Consider the following 23,532-nt stretch of genomic DNA (forward strand, 5'->3'; position numbering starts at 1 on the left):
AAATATAAATTGGTAAGCTTGAAATATTCTTGTATTGACTCTCTCAACTGATTGCTATAACCAAGGTTTTTCCAAAGATTTGTTACCACTCCCTCTTCATCTGGATTCTCCATAAGATCATATCGTTCCCTCATTATGTTTGCAAAAGAATGTGATTTATCTCTTAGTTGAGATTCATCTAAAATTTCATTTATAGTTACTTCATTGATTACTTTAGGTTTGCAAAAGTGCTTAATCAAAATCATCATCCTTCATTGAAAATCATTCGGATAGTTTAGAGACCAATATTGAGGAAAAACAATAGACATTGCTTTGAGTAGTTCCTCTAGAGGGAATCTGAATCTAATTTGTGATGAAAGATTGTAGCAAGCTCACTTGATAGAGTCAAGCACAAAGTCTTTGATCTTCTTGAAGTCTACACTTGTAACACGTGAAAGTTCCTTTTGTGGTTTTGATTCTATTTTGCTTCCTAATTCATTGGGGTTGGACTCAAGATCAATTTAGGCATAGTATTGCATTGGTATGTCAACTCCATGTACCATGGCACATACATCATCATTCACCAATATGTAAAAAGTTCCTAGTATTGTTCAAATCTATGATTTCTATCCACTTTCTAAACTTCAATTCATCTAATGGTTGTAATTGATACAGAGTATCCAAACTATTACATGTCATTTTATGTAGCTTATTATATTTTTCAATATATATAGCTCTTTGTTGGACTTTTTTCATAATATTTCTAATGTCTTGTACTATGGGGAGAATAGCTGCTAAAGTTAAGAGTATCTTAACATTAGGTAGACTTGAATATAGTCAAGGGGATCAGTCTTGCATGAAGTGGATTAGTCCAAGCAATGATAGATATTTAGAGAATACTTGATGTGTTGGTCCATTCAAAAAGATCCATCTAATATCATTATCTTTAAGAAGCTTCCTGTCATTAGTAAGTCCTTGAGCATAGTGTTGAAATTCCCAAACTAGTTTTGGACTTCGACAAAATTATTTATAAATCTCTTTGATTAAATATTCAACTTTACTTACACAACCAAAATCATTGACAATTCCAAAAGCTAGATTCATTCAAATAGCATAGGGTGCCAAATCATTCTTGATATTTTTGCAAAGACTGCCTTTATGACCTTGCATAACTAAATCTCCATCTACTGCAACACACACCAAATTTTTGGCAATCTCCATGTTATCCATACCTCCAAAATCAATTAGAGTACTCTTTAATAGATCATATAAAAAATTTAGTGTTGCACTACAATTCAATTTAGCAACAGATAGTAGAAAGGGTTAACAATAAAGATCATTTATAGTATAAACATGCATACACACCTAGGAAGTATTATCAATTGTTGTAACTTCATCTAAAGATAATGCAATGAAATTTGACTATTTTATTTTTGCCTTCATATGTTCTTTTTCAACTTGTACAAGACAACTAGCCCATTTCCACCTCTTGTTTACTGACTAGTGTCTGTTTGGATAGTTTTGAACTTTAAAAAAGTGTAATAAACCATTAATTGAAGGGTAGTCCATCAAAGGATGCCCTCTACTCAAAATATAAAAGACCACACTTAACAACTTTTCCCATATTTTCCACGTTCATTTCTTTCCCAATGAACTCTTCAATGAAACCTTTTACTACAGAACACTTCTCCCATAATTGCTTGTGTAACTCATATAATTTGGCATTCTTGATATGCAAAAAACTATCCTTCATTTTCTAAGTTAGCATGGATTTTTCAACTCCATCTATAGTTTCTTTTTTGCAAACTTTACCGACATGCTTTTCTATGGTATCAAGTTTAAGTTGCAACCTCTTCTCCTTCTTTGTTATCTCTATGAAAATCTTGCACCTGCATTCTACAAGAGGATCACCATCAATTGGATTGGGCACTGGTTCAATGAATTAGTACTTTTCCACCCATTCTAATTGAAAATTCATTTTGGATAGAGCCCAGCAAGATCGATCTTTTTTTATTTTTATTTTGTTTTCCCCTTTTGTCCATGAACATCATTTATGGAATCACTTTTGGTTTTTTCACCCAACTCCAAGTCTATAATATCATTTTGTGACTCCCTACTCAAAAGAAGTGCCCCCAAATCATGTTCAAGTTTGTCCTCAATTGAGATATCAAGTTCACCAACTTGAACTTCTTCAATATTATCTCCAACTTGTGATGATTCTCCTTTTTCAATATGCATTAGAGATCTAATTTGTGAATCTTGTAGGTTGCCAAAATTTCCACCACCAAAATATGTGGATATGGTTCTTTATTTTGGTAATGGTGGCTTCTCTTGGCTTTACGAGATCCTATTGAAACCCCTATTACCCCTCTTGTTTGACATTGCAAACCAATAAAGGATGTAAAAAACAAATCAACTTGTTGAACAAAAGACTCAAAGAGTGACGAGTAAAAGACTTTGATAGTGGACTACTTAGACTACATATAATAACAATAATATGATTTATTCTCATAAAAGGGTACTATGGTAGTATAGTCTATGGTACTATCAATTAAAATTTGCAAACCTATCTGAGCATGTGAGATGTATAGTGGACAGTAAAAAAAATCTAGTACCAATACTACACAAAGAATAAATTAAAAATCACTTACCATTTATGAAAACCACAGTCCACAAGTTAATGGGAAATGTAATCAGTACTCAAAAACTTCATTAGCAATAAGAAATGCCAGTGTCCAGACTAAAAAATAGTGAATATGTAGAATAATAGTATCTTACAGTTATGAATCTATACATACTACCAATTTAGGTTGGAAAATTACGTGAGATTAAAAAGCAAGAACATCAAATGTAGGCAAAACTTACCTTCCTATATAAGCCCACAATAGAAAATAGTTGGCCAAATGGGGCTGGTGGTTGACACACATCAGGAAAATAGTAGGCGATGCCCAATCGAAGGGAAAATTAATTGGTTATAGTAATAGAAAAAGAATGTTGTCCACTAGAAAAAAATTATAGTAATGGCAAAGGATGGCAAAAATTTTAAAATAAATGTATCCAAAATGTATATTATAGTGGTGATTGGACTGAGATTTTTCACCAATCATGTGAAAACTAATGGGCAACTACCATGGGCATTGGACCCAAATTTTATAAATATCTAGTGATGCAGTTGATCGATTTTACATGCACTATTCCCCAAATGATGATTGATTGATGTGACGAGATTGCCAAATGGAAAAGATTCATGACTAAAATAATCCCTAGTCTTATTTTCCTTTCGGATTAGATGTTACCTTGTGTACTTAGTACCTTTGAGATAGAATGCTTTTAGTATTATGTGACTTAGATTCTTATTGTGACTTTTGAGATTTTTATCCATTTAGGACTTGAGATTATCTCCTTGGCACACTGGGAGTGGGGCCACTTAGGTTCCACGAGGTTGGGTGGTAGTGATTATTTTTCCACTAAGATCTGATAGCTAAACACCAATGCTAGATGTACCTTGTTGGAGATGTTCTATTCTTCTTATCATATGATTATGTTGTATGTTCATGTTCAAGTATTTTGTACTTCAGCTATTTGAGATCCTATAGGATGATGTATATTCTTTTAGTATTTCATACCCTATGGCATCTGCAACAGATGAGTATATATTTTATTTACTTGTATATTCCTTCATGTGATTTTGTACATGTGGTTATTTTATGACATGGATTTGTTATTTATTAAATCTAAACTTGTGTGTGTGATTCAATGTTATGGAACCCTTGAGAGATGTAATTGTTATTATTTTCCTTATTTGTGTATGTGATGTGTATTTGACTTATTGTTTCTGCTTAGTTATCTTGTGTTGATTTCATCTTTTTTAAAAATTATTTAGCAAACTTAGTAACATTATAGGCTAATTTCTCTTAAGTTCCTATTAGGGTGTTAAAGGGATCATGACTAGGGTTAAAGTTGTGTTTAAAAATTAGTTTATGAACTATGTTGGATTTCTAAGAATTTGGTATAGCTCTGATACCATGTAAGAATTTGCCTTAGGAAAAAATTCACCCAAGACCAAGAAGCACAATAACTAGCACAATATTGACCAAATAAAATATGATCAGAATAACAATATGAGAATGAATAATATTCTCAGATATTGAATAATATTGGATAAAAGTATATTAGAAGTGCCTATATATAAAGGCCTCTAAGATGCATCTAGAATGTCTAGGAGTTAGCAATATGATAAGTCTTACAACCAGGCACATGTCCACCAAGTGTCGATTATCCTCCATTATGCACAAGAGTTAGTGCAATGATGAGAGGATAAGCCTACAAAAGTGTAGCACGTAAAATTATGTTGTAGACACCATGTGCTAAAATAAAAGTGTGAATAACTGTGTTGTCAACATGACAACTCATATGAGTACACAAACTCCTAGGTGTCTAACCTAAGAAATAATAAAATAATGCATTTATCTAAGTAAACTTAAGTAAAGCATAAATAATAATTATTTACACTAACACCCCCCTTAAGTGCAACTTAGAGGAATGCACATGAGCTCACAAAAGCTATGATGAAATGCATAATGGGTTCTGACTACTAGGCCATGTTAGGTAACCAAGTACAATGCAATGTTAAGATACAAAGAAATCTCTCTACAAATGGAGAAAGAGGGAAAACCTCATGGAAAAAACCCTCCCCCAAAAAGAAAGATATGTACAATAGAGAAAGATGCATGAATGGAAGGAGTAATCAAGACCCCCCCATAATGACATGCATAACAATAGAGAATCCCTTGATGAAATCCCCCCCTTAGTGAAAGATCTCCAGATGATGAGAGCTTGAAGAGAGAAGAAAATCCAATGCCAAAAAACAACATTTCTCTCTTGATGAAGAAGAAACACCAAGTAGAGGTGCAAATATGCTTCCCACTATGGATAGGATGATGGAAGAGGGATCCAGAGGTAGTATACGATGGATGCTACCTCTGAAGTCTACTCAAATGTCAAAAAGTCCTTGATAAATGAAGATGCCATGAGCCATTATGGTGAAAACCCAAAATAAGGTGACAAGCAAGGTAACATGTCCATGTATTACGTTGAATCAAGCTCCAAAGATGATGAAGCATCTATATAGGAAAATTGGGGAAGAGAAAAAATGTTGTCTCTCATCAATGATGTAGGCACACCTGTGATAGAAGCTCCTTAATGATAGAAGAAGTTGCACCATGAAATTTGAATGATGGTCCTCCCTATAGGAAGAAATGGTGCCATAGTTGTGGTAGAGAATGCTCCCCAACTAGTAGGAAGAATCCTCAAAAAATGTGATGTTTGACGAAACTGAAATACAAGTTCCACAGACTGATATGTGTCCTCATAAGTGATTGAGTCCTCTAACTACTATAAAGAAGCCACAATCATGTCAGAATGATCAAGTGGTTGAGGGTCAAAGTATGCCCTTGCAATGAGTGAAGAAGTCTCCTAAAAAAAAAAGATTGATGTCTCCAACATCTTCAATGTGAGACTCCATGAATAGCCCTACAATGTCTAGAAGGAAGTCATCCCATGAAGTTGAAGTAGGAAGACATGGTAAATCCTGCTACACTAAATTAGGAGCATTTGAGGCTGGAACTAAATTACTAGCATCAACAAGAGTAGTAGGAGGTGGGATCTCATCTGGAGTTGGAGGTACCATAACTAGAGTGACTAAAGATAGAATGTCCTCTAGAAATGGATGGACTCAAGGATCTCCATATGCTTCCCAAAGATCCATCCAAATGTCACGAGGAAAACTTGCCATACTAAGAGGAACAAAAGTTTCCTCACCCATTCTCTGATACAAAAAGTGAATAAGTGTAGAAAGATGTCTCCAAGTAGGATTAAGTGGCAATATCTTCAAGGAGAAATAAGAAAACTCTTCCTAATGTTCTCTTAGATGATCAAGCATCAAAGTACTCCATTTGGGATAGTTCCTTGTTGTCAACTTCGGTCATAAACTAGACTAACATATATGACAAGACTCCATGAGATCAATGTATGATTTGGCACTTTTTAGATAGTGCAATTACAATGGGCTAGTTTGTCAATTTTGACCTTAGTGGACTTCTGATTTTCAGTTTACAACCTCCTTTTATAGTTCAAATTTGGAACTTTACAATGTAGCTCAGAAATACAATAATTTTGAGGCAATACAATGCAAAGAAAGGACCTATTTCTAAAAGTGATATTTCTATCCACACAAGCCTATAATCTAATTGCAAGTCTAAAAAAGTAGACAAAAAATTATTCACTTTCAAAAACAAAAATCAAACTTGTTTATGTGTCCAGATGAGCTTGTATAAAGCCTTTGAGGTTGCAAAAATTAGGATTTGTGACTTGCAAAAAAAATTAGGAATAGAGAGGTCAAACATCCTACACCAATTTGTAGATCATGAAATTCTACCCCAAAACAAAACAAAAATTGCTCCCAAAAAGGAGTTCATATGAGGGAGATATCATTGTTTGAAAATCACCTCTGTAATTATTTTTCCTAAATCGTTGTTGTCGCACCTCCAAATATTAATTGACTCTAGATTTCACCTCAGATATGTGATTTTGATGAAACAAAACTCAATTTGGGGGTTTTTTGACCTTCTGAATATGATGTCAATATCTGATTAGCAACAACAAGCTCCATTCTTCACCTGCAAAAAATCTCTCCTACTAGTAGATGGCCAAAAAAATTCAGACAAAATAAGTAGATCAAAAAAATAATGCAAAGAAATTGCAGAGACTGAAATAATAAAATATGCAGATCTAAAAATTAAATTCAGAGATTTGAAATGATCATACCAATTCTACAAATCAGGCCTTTAGGTGCTGATTTGCAAAAAAAAATTTGCCTCTGATTTGACTATGGCCTAGGGTAGGCAAATTTATAGTCAAAATTCATTAAATTGGCTCTTTGGATGTAATGGTGAGGTTCACTTTGGCTCTAGAAACTTCCAATAGTTGTAGATACTCCAAATCTGAATTGAGGTCCTTTAGAGAGGTGAAGCAAGAATGGTCTCCAATAGTTATGAAATGATGCTCTATGGCTCTAATATCATGTAAGAATTGCCTTAGGGAAAAATTCACCCAAGAACAAGAAGCACAATAACTAGCACAATGTTGACCAAATAAAGTATGCTTAGAATAACAATATGAGAATGAATAATGTTCTTAGATATTGAATAATATTGGATGGAAGTACACTAGGAGTTCCTATATATAAAGGCCTCTAAGATGCATCTAGAATGTCTAGGAGTTAGCAATATGATAAGTCTTACAACCAAGCCCATGTCCACCAAGTGTGGATTATCCTCTATTAAGAACATTACAATGATGAGAGGATAAGCCTACAAAGGTGTAGCACATAAAATTATGTTATAGACACCATGTCCTAAAATAAGAGTGTGAATAACTATGTTGTCAACATGAAAATTTAGTTAATTATGCAAACTCTAGTGTTGTAGACACCATGTGCTTAATTAGAGTTTCTTACTCCAGTGTTTTCAACATGACAACTCATATGAGTATGCAAACTCCTAGGTGTCTAACCTAAGAAATAATAAAATAATACATTTATCCTAAGTAAACTTAAGTAAAGCATAAATAATAATTATTTACACTAACAGGATTCCTATCATGGTTATGATTATGATTTCATATTTTTTAGAAGGTTTAAGGTAAATGTTTATGTGAATAATATGTCAATGCTCTTATTAGTTGCATAAATATATGTGCAAATTAATATAAAATTTTCCCCCTATTTCACCTTCGATTTATCTTGGGTGTACATATCGCACCTAAAGTGTGATGATTCAACTATCCTCTAGACAAAATGCACCTTTGACCAAATTTGAAAAATTTTAAAACACAAATAATTTTGTTGAAATTTTCAGCATTTTTTCTTCATGATCTGTATGTTCTGTAACCGAAAACAACAAAAAAAAAAGAGAGAGAAAATCACTGTGTTTTCAAAGATCTAAAGAAAAAAATTGATTTTTTGTACATTCTATCTAGAGTATAGTCGGGGCCAAGTGTGATTGCTAATTATTAGAGTAAAGGAAGATACTAAGGTGAAATATCTTGGTCCTCATGTTTTGGCCAATGTTGTTTCTCTTTTGTTGTTGTGGAATGTAGTGCTAGTTCTTCTATCATTAATACAATGAAAGTGCTTTGTATGTTTTTCTCATTAATACAATGAACTATATAATATGTCATGTACAAAGCAATGATTTCTCAATAGTATGAACAAAATGATACTTCTAAAAAGTATAGCTTGAGTATTTTTCTTCATCAATAAGAAAGAGAAGAATGATGTTGAATCGTGCATTTATTTAAGTGTTGAATCATGGACTATTCAATTGATAAACATGATAAGAAACATAATAGAAAGATGTGTATAAACATTGATGAAGAAAAAATTGTCCAAATATTAATTTGATTAAAAACCAAAAAATTTACTCCATTTCATTGACTCATAAAAGGAAGAAAGGAATGGTTTTTGATAGACACAGAAGTAGGTTTATTTTGTGTGTGTGCATAAAGTTAATTAAGGGCATGTTTGGTTGTTGGAATAGGAATAGAAAATTTGGAATACATTTTCTATTTTTCATTTGGTTCATCAAGTGAAATAGGCAATAGGAATACATATTCCCATTTTTCCTCTAAAATGATCTTATACCCATTCCAAAAAATAATTGTTATTGGAATAGCCATTGTTATTCCCAATATGCATTCCTATGCCTCGATATATGTTGTGTAGTGGCACTTGGTTGTAGACAAGAAGAATTTTGTGGGGGCCTTCCCCATTGTTCTCGCCCTAGCCTATCCATATCTAGAGAAATGCAAGTTTACCAAAAATAGATAAATGAAGATATACCTGAAAACATAGATAAATGATAAATTACAATATTATTTCTTTATGTATATTGATTTTTTTTTCTATATTTAACTCTAATATAGAAAAGATTGTGGGTTTTATTAGGGGAGAGGCGTAAATAATAATAATAATAATAGTAAAATTCATTCATTTAGATTAATGTAATGATTTATTTACCACCCCTATTTTAAAATAACTACATTTGTTGTAATTATTGATTTACCATCTCAAGATCAAATTCATAGAAATTGAGTTACCATCTCAAGTAAGATCAAATCATAGAAACTAAGGAAATGAAGTGAATGTAATTATTGATTTACCATATCAACTCTTTGAAGTTAGAAAATATGTTGATATTATCCTAATCAATGTTATGCAATCTAGTATTAAACAATAGATTTCCAATCTAATTATAAATATTTGTGAAAAAAATGATATAGTTGTATATTTAATTATAAAACATTAAAATTTAATGAGATAATGACATACTTTTATATTTGTTAACTAAAAATAGTTATAGAAGATCTAAGACTTTATGTTGATATTGTTGTTTGGCCTAGTGTTGCTTACTTGGATGTATTATAATGATAAAGACCCCATACATGTACATCTAAATAAACATCTTTACTAGTGTACAATGCCACAATGTACATCTAAAGTTATAGATCGAATCTATTCAGTAACACATCTGATGTATTTTTTAATACAATTGCTGATCGTGACCCTTTTTTGACAAATGAATGGCATTCATGTTCTTATTATCTTGTGTTGTGCTAGAGATTTATTTTGTTGTAACTAATTCACCTTAACATTTTAGTGCAATATTACTTTGAGTTCTTAATTTCAAAAGCTAGACTTTTTTTAGTCAAAAAGCACATTGAAATCTAAGACCAACTTGATCATTTCACTAGTACATTTGGGGGTAGTTTTCGATGGCAAGCCAATTTGGCTTGTCAAATTCACTTTTTTTTTTAAAATGATCCTGATAAAGTCAAAATTTTGACAGAACTTAAGTTTAGTGTCAAAAATTTGACAAAAGTTATGTTTGGTGTTGAAATTTTGACATTATCAAGGATATAAACAAAAAAAAAAGAGTGAAACTTCATTTATTCACACAGCAGAGTGCAAGTGGGAGGCTTTAGAGACCAATTAAGAGCTTTTTAGTGCCATCAAGGTAAGTTCGATACATTAATTTTCTTTCTCCATGTCCTCTTCTATTTGGAACTTCCTTAATTTCAAGGTCATAAGGGTTCAAGGTCATTTTCATTTTCATTCTCATTCTCTTCTATTTGCAACTTCCTTAATTTCAAGGTTGTAACATTGCAAGGTCTTTTTTTTTTTGCAACTTGCTTAATCATTCAAATCACCCTCTAAAACATCATTCATGCAACAAGCACAAAGCATAGAAAGTAGTTCAAGCAACAAATTAGGAAACAAGAAATTTTTTTAACAAAGGACATAGAATACGTCATTTGAATTACATTCACATTCTTACCTTCTTTCATCAAAGAAATAGAGTTGGTATGATAACCCCCTTAGAAGATCTTGCCCAATTTCTTGATTGGATTCTATAAAGACCTAGCCATTTAATATTTTTAAGTTAAGCAAGATTGTGAAATTGTGGAGTGTAGAAACTCAATATGAAAAGTGTGTTTACTGAACCAAAAAAATGCCCTTGGCTATGAAAATAATATGGGTCTATGCCTTCATGGTATAAAACAAAGCCATATTCTTTGCACAAGACTCTCTCCACTAACAAATTCAGTTTCTTTTTTAAAATGTACCTAAATATTTTACTTCCTAAATTTTCATTTGAAAGTGAAGTTTGTTAAATGAGGTGATAAAATTGCATATGCAGATGGATGGATGTATGTATGTATTTATGTATGTATGTATGTATGTATGTATGAATGTGTATATATGTATGTATGTATATTTATGTATGTATATATGTATGTACATATATATGTATGTATGTATGTATCTATGTATCTATGTATCTATGTATATATGTATGTATATGTTATGGTGGGATGAGGACTAGATCAACAAGAGTAAGGAAAAAGAAAAATCCACAAGTTTCAATGTAAGGAAATGACCTTTAATGCCTCCAACACCTAAATGATTGTCCAAGACCTATACTATGATCCAAGGCAGTTTGAATAGTCTTAAAATATCAACTATATGGTGATTGAACTGGTTCTTCCCTTCCACAAACTCACTATTGTCATAAACTAGAAAATGCACAAGATAGGCCTAGTAGCCCTGCCAATTAGGAAAATGGTTCTATTTTGTTTCCATTTGATTGATAACTAAACTCATTTGTTTCATTATAATGTACCCATTGAAAAATATCTTCCAAAGATGTATGGAGTCATTGGGTTAGATGGTAGAGGGATATACCTTAATTTGATTTATTTTTTGTAGACATACTCTTTCTATTTTTCTTGAAGCATTCTATTTAGATAACTACTGACAGTGTGAACATTAAGGCTAGTTTATCAAGAAATCTATGATTCTTGGCACTTCTATTTAAATATAGAGTGCAAATTTGTGAGGGTATTTTCTCTCATTCATTTGTATATTGAAAACAATCTTGATTGGATGATGGTATGGATCAAATGATTTCAACAAAATGGTCTCTCATTAACATGGGAAGGTGTTACTTCATTGGTTAAAGAAGCTCATTGTAATGGAGATCCCAATATTATGCCAATGGTATTTGATCTAGCAAATGGTTTAAGAAGTGGAAAGGTACGTATAAGTTAATCTATCATGACCCATTTGATTAATATCAACTCAAGGATGGATGCATAAATTTGACATGTTTGAAAAATAATAGGTTAAGAACCATAGAGCTATATGTTGGAATTACAATAGGAAAGGTAAACTTTTGGGGGGGTGAATTAGTAATTTAAACTTGGACCCATAAAACTTTCACCACACATCCATCTCATAAATTCAATGAGTAAACTAAAATAACATGTAAAGCATATACATCTAAATCATGTGAACATGTAAACATTCACACACATTACACCAGATATGTTTACCTAGAAACCCTTCAAGTGAGAAGGTAAAACTAGGGTGGGGATGACACCCACGGATCTTCACTACTACAACAATAAAGTGTATCCAATGAAAATTACAATATTTTGATCATGAGTCATGATCTACCCTGTGAAATTCTTCCTTGTTAAAGGCTCATAGAGACTGTTAGGTCTCACCTTGTTAGAGGATTTCAACACCTTGTTAAAAGGGTGCTTTGTTAGAGGACTTCAACTTTCAACTAAGTAAGCACCCTATTAAATCATATAGCCTGTTAGGACTACTCTATAAGGAGATTTTGATTGAAATCACTTGTTAGAATGTCTTAACTTTGATCCTATGGTTAGCACTTTCTTTCCTAATAACAAATCACCTCTAAAAATTTGTCTTTTTTATCCTTCTTGGTCAGATGTCTCTATGTTGTGTACTCTTCTCTATCCTTTGTTCTTCTCTAACTGATTTTATAATGTACTTTAACTTCATAACTTCTAAGCCACCATGGATGCTCTATTTTCACATGCAAACTTCTCTCTTCACTCCTTTAATTCCTTACACACTCATAGGGACTTTAGGGTTTTGTCCTCCTTACGAAGACTTAGTGACTTAGGGTTAGATATGAATCTACAGCTGAGATTCATCCATTTTACCACTTAATCCTTCCCATTATGATTGACTACATGTACTTGCATAAGGAATCCAACTAGAGATTCATCCTTATCTCCAAAATATCAAAATTTAATCTTAAGTCAGCTCAAAAATGGTTTACATAGTTGTTTGTGCAATTACAAACAAATATGTCAAAACTATGTCACTTGGCATCTGAAGTCTCTAATGCTCAGCATGCATTAATCTTTTTGTTGTGACTCAACACCTATATTAATCAACATCCACTATTTACTCGGCTCTTGAATCACTCAGCATTTACTGTCTACTTAGCACTTGAGTGACTCAGCACATGAGTGGCTTGGCACTCACTATGACTTGACATAGTCTATGGTTTTCTCAATATATGTTACTTGTTTAGCATGAACTAAGTAAATAACTTAAGTGTGTTGACACTCACTTGTCAGAACCAATCTAAGATCAATAATCTCCCCCTTTGACATGAGTGTCAAAAACACTTGAGTATACATTATCATCCTTAATTTTGTGAGCATAACATATCTCAACTCAACTTATATACAAAACCTCAAATTTTCAAAACTTTTCAATAACTTAGATACCTTAAAGGTTGATAACTCCCGTTGAGTTGATATTTCTATTCTATATCCAAAATTGGGTACTCCTGTTGAGTAAATGTGTCTCTATTGATACACTTTGACTTCATGCTAATTCTCTTTCATCTGACACTTCGTGTACTTTGATGTTTATTCTCCCTTTATCTTATTTTCCCTCTTTTTCTTTTATTTCATTCTCCCCCTTTGCTCTATATCTCCCCAAAACATGTCTCCCCCTTTTCATCTGATTCTCCCCCTTTTTGACACTTATGTCAATGGGCTATACACTAATTGTGTGTTTGTCTAGAAAAGATTTATGGACATCTAATATCATCTTAAGAGTTGCATCCCAAATCTCACATTCTACATCCAACGACTTGATTTGGATTGCAAGCTTGGTAGCAAGGTGAACTAGACCATCTAAGACAAAAACATTGGGGTCTTTCTTCATTAAAGTTTCAGCATAGCCTAGCTCCTTGTGCAATAATTCCATATGGGGGGGGGGGGGGGGGGGGGGGTGGGGGGGGGGTGTTGGGGGGGTGAGGGTTGCTTGGATGAATGTTAGTTTGGCCCTTATGTTGGCCTCATCTATTGTCAATATAGCTAACTGACTCTATGTTTGAAGAAATGTACTGAAATGCTTCTCACTTTGAGCTGGATTCATTGGTAGTCTTGCACCTGTTGCAGAAATTTGTCTCTCCAGACTCAGAATGTGACTTCTGGTCTCTTGAGTGAAGAGTGTTGGATTGCATAATTTTAAGTACAATTAGAATATGTTCTCAAGTACTTTCTTCACATCCACAACCTTAGTTGCCAATGAATCTTGTGTTAGTGCTATATCACTAGATATTTTCTCATTCACTTTGTTTTAGAACTTCTTTTCTGACCATTCAATTAATTTGGCATTTGTATCCAGGTCTTCATTACTGACCTTCTCCACTATATTTTTTAGTTGATCCATTAGTGCCTTGTTCTCATCTAGATTTGGCAGACTAAATGCATCTAAAAAGATGTCTTTGATGTCTTGAAGTGTCTGCTTCTTCCTGTGCTCCCTTCTAAGCATTTCCTGATGTTTTTTCCTTGCTAGGGCCTACTACAATATGCACATTTTTTCTATTATCATGGTATCAAAATCAAATTTTCATAAAATTATCTCTTCATCAAGGCTCATGTCTCCATATTGAATTACTTCATCATCCTTTGATGAACTTGTGCTCAGGATTGAGATCTATAGTTGAGTAGCATCTATATCTGGCTTCTAAAGAGTATGACTTGATGGAGTGCCAACTACTGGTAAGGATACCAGGGCTTGGATGAAAATTTTCTCCTTTAGTTATGGTGTCATCTCACTCTCTTCAAGCTTACCTTGTTTTTCCACAATGACCTAACCTACACCTTGTCCTTTTGCAATAGGTACAGATAATTCTATCTAACCTATTTCTCTAGTAGCAACTTGTGCTTCCACTATGTTTTTTTCTACAATATCAATCTTGCTAATTGTATCAACCTTATTTGATATGGATTCTAGAATCTTTACCAAAGGTTGTACATTAGTGACTAGAGGGATGATGGAAGGTGGTTCTTTTGGATTCACCTTTTCCCCTACAACATCAATCATTGACTCTTATAGCTCATCCACACTTACCAAAATAGGATTGTCACAAAGTTTGGCCTGCAGTGTAGACTGATCTTAGATCTTCTTCAAATCATCTTCAATAAGAGGATTAATGTTCTAACCTAATCATTTAGAAACATCCTTGATAGTTATTGTCTTAGTAGTCTCACTTGTGACATATGGAGGACTCACATTCAGCAATTGTGTGTCTTACACACTTTGTTCTATCGAGATTTGATTGAAAAGATCATTGTTGAGAAACAACATTGAAAGAGGGAGATTGTTAAAGAAGATTATGTGTTTCAATCATTGTTTTGTCATTAATGTCCAACCTACTATTTTTTGGTAAGACAATTCCTTATAAGTTTCAAGTACTATCATTTAGTTTATTGATGAAGAGGATTTGATCAATAAGAGGTAACAATAGCACCTAGAGGAAATGTTCAATTATGATTATGTAATGAAGTACAAGGATAAGTTAAGATAGTGATGACATGATGTATTGATAATCTACTTAAGGTTACAAAGGTTGGCACTTAAGCTTACAAAGGTTGGTTACACCTAGAAAGTTTAGAAGAACAAGTTACACAAAGTTTATCTGCCAAGTTTGACCGAGTGAATAGTAGGTGCCAAGAAAAATTAGTAAAAGCCAAGAAAAATATTAGCTGGAGTCAAGTAAAAGTTCATTCTAGTGTATGCCAAGAAAATAAGTTGATGTTGATTAAAGTTTAGTTTATGTCAAGCATCAGTAAACTTTAGTAGGTGTTGAGTAATTTCACAGTGGATTTTGAGAAATGTAGTATGTGTAGAGCATCAAAAGGTTGATAATGTCGAGATAGTACATTATTTAAAAGATCAAAGATTTGATTAATGTGAGTCAACAAATTTATTTTCTTGAATTTTTTGAACTAGAAGGTTAATAAGGTTGATGAGCTGGTAGCACAAAATTTTAAGTAAACTATTTTTAGGCAAATTCAAATGGATTCTAGGAGAAGTTTCTAGAAGAGATATAAGATATGGGGTAGATACATTGTATCCTACCTAATCCATCTAAACCCTAAATTGGATGATGGAAAATGAGTAGGAAAATATCTTAATTTTCTATTTATAGAAAGGTCTAGTCATGAAGCAAATTTTTCATGTTTGAGAACCTAAGGGAGACAAGGAGTCAAGAGTTTTTCTTCATCAAGTGACCTAAGAGAAGAGTTTGCAATGGCATGTTAAGCAAGAAGGCTTAAGGAGATGAATGCTTGAAGGGTGAACAAGCTATCAAAGCTACAAAGTATGAAGGCCAAGTAAAATTGAGGACTAAATAGAGATATATAATCTGTAAGAGAAGTTGTAAGTTGTATCATATAAAAGCTCTATTGTTACTCTCTAACAATTGTATTAGTCTAGGGTAAATCCTTTGGATTAAGGTTGACCTAATAGTCATTTGTAAATCCTTTAACCAAGTGGAATTCTAAGTGAATGGCTTCAAGTCCTCTAACAAGGCTCACTCCTAACAGGGTGATTGAAATCCTTTAACTAGGACACGTTTAATAGTGTGTATTGTAACCTTTAATAGGGTTCACCTTTCATAGGGCATCACTTCAAAAGAGTGAAAAAGAGTAGCATGTTACTAGTGGTTTTTCCCAAATTAGGTTTCCACATAACTCATTCTGTGAAGTGTGTTGATGAATCTGTTATATTTCATGATTTACATTTCTGCAAGTTGGTTTGACAGTAACCTACATGTTTCAATGATTGCATAATATTATGGATGCATGCATGAATATGAATGTTTTATGGTTTCACTAATCTGTGAAAACTTTTATTTATACATTTGGACCTTGGATAACCGATTCACCCCACCCCTTAGTCATTCTAAAAGTATTCCAATAATTGGTATCAGAGCCATCTGCTTAAGTGAACTAGTTTGAAATTACTAGAATCACAAAGATTGAGATGTCTAAAAGAGAAGTACCCAAGCTCAATAGAGATAACTTTCTTACATGGAAATATTTGATGAAGCTACACCTTGGAGGACTTGGAGATCATGCACAATCTACCATTTCTATGGAATATATTGATCCTTCTGGTGCCCTAATTTTTGAAGATATGAGGAAGAAGAAGGAACACAACCAAGCAATGTTGGAGATTGCCTTTGACCTAAGCTATGCCAAATTTGATGATATCAAAGGTATTGAAAATGCAAAAAAAAATGTGGATGCCCTAGCTACCATCTATGGAGGAGACACCAATTTTCTTAGAGCCAAAGTTGAAAGCCTCAAGGGTAAGTTTGATGAAATGAGAATGGAAGAATATGATAATATTGCTCAATATGTTGAAAGGATAAAATAAGTGGTTAATGCAATAAGAGAAGCAAAGGGAAAACTAGATGATGAAACTCTTTTAAGCAAAGTTTTGAGAATAATACTACCTATGTATGTTATTAGAGTTTCTACAATTCAAGAACTTAGATGTATGCTAGGGAATAAGCTATCACTTGAAGGTCTGGTAGTTAGACTTACTATTTTTGAGCTATCTAACTTTTATAATTAAAAACCTAAAAAAATTGAATCTACTTTCAAAGCTAAGGTGTCATTAAAGGAACCTAATGAGAAGAAGAATAAAAAAAAGAATTATGTGTCAAGTGATAGTGATATAGATGAGGAGGATGTTGAACAGCTTGAAGCACTATTAGCAAGAAGATTCCACAAAGGTAAAGGCAAGTTCAAAGGTAAGTTTCTCATCATTTGTTTCAATTATAATGAGGTTTTTCATATTGTTGCTAGATGTCAAAAGAAGAAGAACTATAGAGGTGGTGACAAATACAAGTGTAGAAGAGATGAAGACAACAAGGATTACAAAGAAAAAGGCAAGAAGTCTTGCTACATTGCTAAAGAGAATGATTTTGATGAACATGATGATGAGGTGGTATATGTTGCAATGAAGGAAAAATCTGATGAAGATAATGTAAGTACACTTATGACTTGTGTGAACAAGAATGATAGAGGGATCATTGATAGTAGATGCTCACATCACATGACTAGAGACAAAAGTAAGCTCGTTATCCTAAATTGTTATGATGGAAAAAATGTAATATTTGGTAATGATGCACCATGTTTGATAAAAGGAAAGGGTTCTATCAAACTCATAGATAAGATTTCATGTGGCAATGTTTACTATGTTGAAGGACTAAACTATAATCTATTAAGTGCATCACAACTGAACAATCTGGGATGTAAGGTTGAATTTGAAAACAAGATTGCTAAGATATATGACACAAATGGGAAATTGATTATAAAAGGTGATAAAACTAGAAGTAATCTATTCCATCTTGATATAGAGGATGTTACCTGTCTTGTTGTAAAATGTGATGATGTATGGCTATGGCACAAGAGGTTATGTCATGTTAACTTTGATAACTTAGTTAGTATCAGTAACATAAAGAATGTTAGAGGTTTTCCTAAGTTGAAGAAGCCTAATAATGTAATGTGCAAATAATGTCAATTAGGAAAAATGACAAAGTCAAGTTTTAAGAGTAAAACCTATACCTCCAAAGGAATACTAAAGATTGTTCATACTGACTTGTGTGGACCAATTAAAGTGCAAAGCTACAAGGGAGATAAGTACATAATGTTATTTGTTGATGATTGTTCTATGATGATGATAGTTATATTTTTGAAAAAAAAATTTGATGCTTTTCAAATGTTTAAGTAGTCCTTGGCAAGAGTTGAAAAGGAAACAAGTAAAAATCTAAAATGTTTGAGATCTGATAAAGGAGGAGAATTCATATCAAGTAAATTTTAGATGTATTGTAATAATAGAGGAATCAAAAGATAGACATCTACCCCTAGAACCCCTCCACAAAATGGAATAGCTAAAAGAAGGAATAGATCTATAATTGACTATGCTAGAACACTCATGATAGAGAACAATGTTGCTCTAAAATACTGGAGAGAGGCTATAAGAATAGCTATCTATACCTTGAACCAAGTGAAAATCAAGAAAGGTACTCATTCAACACCTTTTGAACTATGGTATGGATACTCACCCAATGTAAAATACTTTAAGGAATTTGGAAGTAAGTATTACATTCTTAAAGATGTTAGGAATGGCAAGCTTGATTCAAAAAGTGAAGAAGGTATATTCTTAGGTTATTACACAAGAAGTAAAGCTTATAAGTGTTTGAATACTAACACTAACAAAATTGTGGAAAGTGAAAATGTGAACTTTGATGAATATATAGAAGTACATGAGGCTAAACCTATGAAAAAGCTAGAAGAATATAAATCATTTATATACTTCTATGAAGGAATGCCTACTGAAGGAAAATGCTACAAATAAAGTTTCAAATCAATAGAAAGTTACAATGATTGCCGAGTCACACCCTATAAATGTCAAGTTGTATTCAGGAACCGAGCTACATTCAGATGCTGAGTTACAAAATGAAGTAAATGTACATTCTAATTTTGAGATTAGTACACATGAAAGGGATGCTAAGATATCTGATAGAGATATACATAATGATTCTGAATTTGAAAGGCAAAATGAAGACACAAGAGCTCAACCAAGATTGTCCAAGTACATCAAAAGACGTCATCTTGTTGCTCAAATCATTGGAGACAAAGATGTTTGACCAATGACAAGAAATAGATTGAGAACTAAAACATGTTTGCTAAGCTTGAAGGAACCCAAAATAGTAAAAGATGTGTTAGAAGATGTTGACTGGTACAAAGCCATGGAAGAAGAGATTGAACAAATAAAGAACAAAAAAACATGGAGTTTAGTTCCTAGACCAGAAGATAAATGTGATTGGTACTAAGTGGGCATTGAGAAAAAAGCTAGATGAAAGTGGTGAAGTCACAAGAAACAAAGCAAGAGTAGTTTCCAAGGGATATGCACAAGAAGAAAGAATTGACTATGGAGATACATTTGCCCCTAATGCTAGATTGGAAGGAGTAAGAACTTTTCTTGCTTATGTTGCATACAAAGATTTCAAAGTTTATTAGATGGATGTTAAATCTACATTTCTGAATGGCATATTATAGGAAGAAGTGTACATAGAATAGCCAAAAGGTTTTGTTGATGTTAAAAATAAGAACATGGTATGTAGACTACACAAAGATCTATATGGTTTGAAACAAGCACCAAGAGCATGGTATGAGAGACTTCATAACTATCTTGTGAAGATTGGATTTGAAAGGACTGATGATAACATCAATATGTACATAAAGATAGAAAAGGGAAAAAGTATTTTTTTATTTGAAATATTTGTTGACGATATCATATTTGGATGTCAAGATGCTTTATGTAAGGATTTTGAAAATCAAATGAAGCAAGAATTTGAAATTTCTATGTTTGGAGAGATCAATTTTTTTGTGGGTTTGTAAGTATATCAAATGAAATATGGTATATACATCACTCAGTAAAAGTATGTCAAGGAAATATTAAAAACTTTTGGATTAGAGGATCCCAAACCAGTAAGTACATCTATGGTGACAAGACACAAATTGTAAAAGAATGATGATTCTGCTAAGGTGAACCAAATAATGTATAGGTCTATGATTGGAAAATTGCAATATGTAGTACATAGCAGACGTGATATTGCATTATCTATAGGGATAGTTGCAAGATTCTTTGCTAATCCCAAAGAGAATCATTTAATGTTTGTGAAGAGAATAATGAGATATCTAAAAGGAATAGAAGAGTTTGGTTTATACTACAAGAAGAATGAAAATTTTGAATTGAGAGCCTACACTAATGTTGATTAGGCTAGAAATATTGATGACAAAAAGAGCACCAATGGAGGAGCATTTTTCTTATGCAAGAGACTAGTTACATGGACTAGTAAGAAGCAAAGTTGTACTTCACAATCTATTGTTGAAGCTGAATATGTTGTCATCGTTGTAAATTGTACAAACATTGTACAGATCAAATAGCTACTCAAAGGAATGAAGGAAGAAATCACAGAACCAATGATGCTTTATTTTGATAATACAAGTGCTATCAATATATTAAAGAATCTAATGATGCACACAAAGACAAAGCACATTGCAATCAAGTATCATTACTTAAGAAAGTTAGTTCAAGACAAAGAGGTGAAGATGGAATATGTTAACACAAAGGAGCAAATTGTTGATATATTCACAAAACCATTACCTAAGGATTCTCATGAGTATCTAAGAGGTAAATTAGGGGTTATACCCAGGTATTAAAGGCTATCTAAGTAAGAAGAGGAGTTTCCTACATTAAACAAGTTGATATTCATATGTTACACATTGATGCAAAGGATCTTACTTTAGGAGTTGCCTAAAGTGATCATAGAATTGAAACTTCAAATTAGTCACAAGCAAGGTGATAGAGGGAGAAACTGAAGCAACTACAAAATCCTATATTTACATGTTCAAGATGAGAAGTTTTTTGGCATATGTCTTTGGCATTGTTGTCAAAGAGGGAGATATTCTACTAATCAAAGAGCCAGAACATATAGGGAGATATTCTATTGATCAAAGAGGGGGATAGATCAAGTCAAGCCAGTATCAGTATGATTAATGAGAAAGAGAGAATATTAGAGATATCAAGAGATTGTTGATTATAAGAGATAGAGAACAATTTAAGAAAGAGGGACAAATCCTAATCTACCTAGCCGAGGGAATTATAAGAAAGAGTAAATTTTGTAACCTAATCAAAAGATGGAAGTTGCTAATAGAAGGAGAGACATCAATACAAGTTTTATTTTTGGCATTGTCTTACTATTTAACCTAGCTAGTTTGGTTGAACAATGTTGTTTACCATTCTGTTGATTTGGTTGATCAATTTGGTTTGACATCAATGCCAAAGAGGGAGATTGTTGAGATCTAATTGAAAAAATCATTGTTGAGAGAGATTGTTAAAGAAGACTATGTGTTTCAATCATTGTTTTGTCACTAATGTTAAACCTACTATTTGTTGGCAAGACAATTACTTATAATATTTAAGTACTATCACTTAATTGATTGATGAAGAGGATTTGATTAATAAAAGGTAACAATAGCATCTAGAGGAAAGGTTGAGTTATGATTATGTAATGAAGTACAAGGATCAGTTAAGATAGTGATGACATAATGTATTGATAATCTACTTAAGGTTACAAAGGTTGGTTACACCTAGAAAGTTTAGAAGAACAAGTTACACAAAATTTGTTTGAAAAGCTTGACCGAGTGGATAGTAGGTGTCAAGCAAAGTTAGTACAAGCCAAGCAGAAAATTAGTTGGAGCCAAGTAAAAGTTCATTCTAGTGTATGCTATGTAAAATAGTTGATGCCAAGTAAAGTTTAGTTGGTGTCGAGCATCAAAAAAGTTTAGTAGGTGCCGAGTAATTTCACAGTGGATGTCGAGCAATGTAGTATGTGTCGAGCATCAAAAGGTTGATAATTTCAAGCTAATGCATTATTTAAAAGATCAAAGATTTGATGAATCTGAGTTGGTAAGTTTATTTTCTTGAATTTTGGGGACCAAGAGGAAGATAAGGTTGATGAGCTGGTGGCACAGAATTTAAGGTAAATCATTTTAGGAAAATTCAAATGGATTCTAGGATAAGTTTCTAGAAGAGATATAAGATATGGGGTAGATACATTGTATCCTACCTAATCCATCTAAACCCTAAATTGGATGATGGAAAATGAGCGGGAAAATATCTTAAGATATGGGGTAGATACATTGTATCCTACCTAATCCATCTAAACCCTAAATTGGATGATGGAAAATGAGCGGGAAAATATCTTAGTTTCCTATTTATAGGAATGTCTAATCATGAAGCAAAGTTTTCATGTTAGAGAACCTAAGAGAGACAAGGAGTCAAGGGTTTTGCTTCATCAAGTAACCTAAAAGAAGAGTTTGCAATGGCATGTTAAGCAAGAAGGCTTAAGGAGATGAATGCTTGAAGGGTGAACAAGCTATCAGAGTTACAAAGCATGAAGGCCAAGCAGTATTGAGGACTGAACAGAGATCTATAATCTGCAAGAGAAGTTGTAAGTTGTATCAAATCAAAGCTCTATTGTTACTCTCTAACAATTGTATTAGTCTAGGGTAAATCTTTTAGATTAAGGTTGACATAAAAGTCATTTGTAAATCCTTTAACCAAGTGTTATTCCAAGTGAATGGCCTAAAGTCCTCTAACAAGGCTCACTCCTAATAGGGTGACTAAAATCCTTTAACTAGGTCACGTTTAATAGTGTGTATTGTAACCTTTAACAAGGTTGGCCTTTCATAGGACATCACTTTAGAAGAGTGAAAAAGAGTAGCATGTTACTAGTGGTTTTTTCCAAATTGGGTTTCAATATAAATCATTGTGTCAAGTGTGTTGATGAATCTATTATGTTTCATGCTTTACATTTTTGCAAGTTGATTTGTCAGTAACCTACAAGTTTCAATGATTGCATAATCTTATGGATGCATGCATGAATATGAATATTTTATGGGTTCACTAAGCTGTGAAAATTTTTATTTATACATCTGGACCTTGGATAACTAATTCACCCCCCCCAGTTATCCTAAAAGTATTCCAACATGTTCTTTTGGCTGCTCAAGCTCAGCTATTACCTTGTCATCTTCTTGCATTTTTTTTCCTCCTCTAACTATGTTACCTTTTTCATCATCTTCAACATCTTTTACTTCAATGGGTTCTTCTTCTCCTTCCTTTACTATTGTCAACCCATAAGTAAATTTCCACACCCAAGTGGTCTTCTTGACAACATCCTCAGTATTGTTTTGCAAAGTGTTAAAGTCTCTATATTTAGATACAAAGCT

This window comes from Cupressus sempervirens, chromosome 6 (assembly GCF_028749045.1).
Source record: "Cupressus sempervirens isolate cs-2001-9-10 chromosome 6, ASM2874904v1, whole genome shotgun sequence".
Classification (NCBI taxonomy): domain Eukaryota; kingdom Viridiplantae; phylum Streptophyta; class Pinopsida; order Cupressales; family Cupressaceae; genus Cupressus; species Cupressus sempervirens.